This window comes from Chenopodium album, chromosome 23 (genome assembly GCF_948465745.1).
Source record: "Chenopodium album chromosome 23, dcCheAlbu1.1, whole genome shotgun sequence".
Taxonomy (NCBI): Eukaryota; Viridiplantae; Streptophyta; class Magnoliopsida; order Caryophyllales; family Amaranthaceae; genus Chenopodium; species Chenopodium album.
This window is the reverse complement of record NC_137856.1, coordinates 21,210,430-21,212,998: the sequence shown is the minus strand read 5'-3', so window position 1 is coordinate 21,212,998 and position 2,569 is coordinate 21,210,430. Positions and strand designations below refer to the sequence as shown.

Sequence of the window (2,569 nt, the reverse complement as noted above, 5' to 3'; positions counted from 1 at the left end):
ATGGAACCAACAAGCTCAACCTTCCTACAATTCCAACCCTCAATACCAAAATCCACTTCCGTCTCTGATGAGTGACATTTATGGCACTCATTTGATCTCTTTTTGGATGAATTTTATTTCATTTTATAACTCTTTTCTTTAGTTTTGTCCTTTATTTCTTCATTTTGTGCTTTTCGTAGTTAGTTTCTTTATTTTGTGCATTTTCTCATTTATTCGTTGTTTTTCTCTATTATTTGCTTTTTCCTCTTTTGTTTGTAGGTTATGATCGATTGTCCAAGGATTCCCGAGCTTTCCTTCAACGGTTATCATTGCTTTTGATGCCTTGCGCTAGTGCATTAAGCTCCAAGTCAAGAGGGACTCGAAGAGCAAGCTTCATGAACGGTGCACACAAGTGGTGTGGACACCGTTCATGCCTTGTGCCCACCAAAAATGCGAAAAACTTGCTGCCTACTTCGTTCCCCATCACCATCACCAAAGGTGTGTGAACCAGATGAGCTAGGACGAAGAAAGAAGGGGAGCCTACCCACATAGGTGCGGGCGCACACAGGGGATGTGCGGCCACACAAGTGGCGCGTGCGGCCGCACATCAGGCGCGTGCGGGCGCACCCATGTGGGTATGTGCCCATGTGCCCTTTTCTCTCTCCTACGTGCGACCGCACCGGCGTGGGTCTATTTTTGGACGTCATAACCAACTTCTCCTTTGTATATATAGTTATTTCCTTCTATTATTAGGGGGAGAATTAGATCTTCATTAGCTAGAATTAGATTAGATTAGATTTTAGAGAGAGAAAAACACTTGTTCTTAGATTTTAGAGAGAGAAAAACACTTGTTCTTAGATTTCTAGAGAGAGAAAATGTGGGTTTGATGATTGATGATTGAATATTGCTACAATTGATTTGATTTCTATCAAGTTTGTAAGAATTCTTTACTCTTTAATGCAATTTCATGTTTGATTTCATTAGTATTGTTGATTGATTTAGTTTGTTAATAGTTTGATTGATTTGGTTTGAATTTGTTGATTTCAATTGATGAATATGGATTTGATGATTAGTTTAGCTTTGATCTTGATGTTCTTCATGGATTGTAAGTAGTTTGATTGCTAGGGTAATGGTGAAGCATGTATTAGTGATGAATTGAGATTAATTTGGGGATATTGGTTGAGTTGATAATGTGATTAAATTGGTTGATTGATTTTGTGCATGTGTGTGCTTGATTAGGCTTGATCACCCTCTTTATTCACACTAGATTGCATTGTAAGTTCACATGGATACAGACCATTGATTTGTGACTTGCATTTACTCGATTGAGGTGTCTTGTGACGTTTCCTAGTTAGTGTTTGACGTAGTTGGCGCTAGTTAGACCTCTAGGAGAATAGCATGATATGCTATTTTGGTTGCAATTTCGATTTTCCCTCACATTGCTTGACTTAATTAATTGACCTCCCAAATTGATTGATTTTCATTGTTGATGCATGTGGATCCTAGCCCTAGTATTTGTTATTTTTGGTTTACAAGTTATTAGTTGTGTCTAGTCTTAGTTTAACCTTACAACCCCGCTCTTTACTTCGGAATAGCTTAGCGTTAGGCGATAGACTTTCAATTACCATTCCCTTGGGTTCGACCTCGACTTACTACTGTACTCATATAGGGGTTTGTTGAGTTTATAAATATTGTTTGATTGGGTGGGAAGGTAGCTAAACGACCTACCTTTTCTTGTCCTATCGAAATGGCGCCGTTGCCGGGGAGTGGTGTCTTGATTATGTATTGTTGTTGAGTCTATTCCACTTTATTTGCAAAAATACAAAAAGATTTTTTTTTAGGCTACATTTGTAGCCGTGCTACTAATAAATTTTGTTTGAGAATTGTGTGTGCAAGTGAACATGGGAGAAGCTCAAAGGATTACATTAAAGGAATTAGGCCCTCCGGGAGCCTACAAGTATGAGAGTGGAATTGTTCCATTGATGGTTCCGGATCATGACTTTGAAATCAAACCGGCCATGATTACTTTGGTTGAGAGGAAGCAATTTGGAGGGACAAAGAGTGAGAATCCTCTTTATCATCTCAAAGATTTTGAGAAATATTGCAATACTATTGTGGTGACAGGAGTTGCTCAAGAGTACATAAGACTCAAGTTGTTTCCCTTCTCTCTCGTTGGAAGAGCTCTAGAGTGGTTGGACAAGGAGGTCAAACCAAGGTCCTTAAGAACATGGGATGAGGTTACAAAGGCTTTCTTATTTCGTTTTTTCCCACAAAATAAGACGGCGGAATTAAGAGCTTTGATCCAAAATTTCAAGCAAGGGCCTAGTGAGAGTCTCTATGAAGCATGGGAGAGATACAAGGAGTATCAAAGAGTGTCCACACCATGGGATTTCTACCTATCAAATCATACTAATCGTCTATGGTGGGTTGAGTTCTCATGGAAGAGCTAGTTTAGATGCCAGAGCCGGAGGCCCAATAATGAACAAAATGGAAGAAGAAGTGGTGGATGCAATAGATGAAGTGGTTCAACATTACATGAATTGGCAAGAAGTGGAGAAAGAGCCAACAAGCAAGGGTTGCTCAATCGAAC

At 39.4% G+C, this 2,569-nt stretch overlaps 1 non-coding gene across 1 annotated transcript; it reads right to left on the bottom strand.

Annotated features, from left to right (window-relative positions):
* Positions 1-2,264: 2,264 nt before the first annotated feature.
* On the bottom strand, positions 2,265-2,369 carry LOC145609848 (small nucleolar RNA R71). Its single transcript, XR_014106127.1, has one exon. It is a non-coding gene; the product is annotated as a small nucleolar RNA R71 (small nucleolar RNA).
* Between the last annotated feature and the right edge of the window lie 200 nt (positions 2,370-2,569).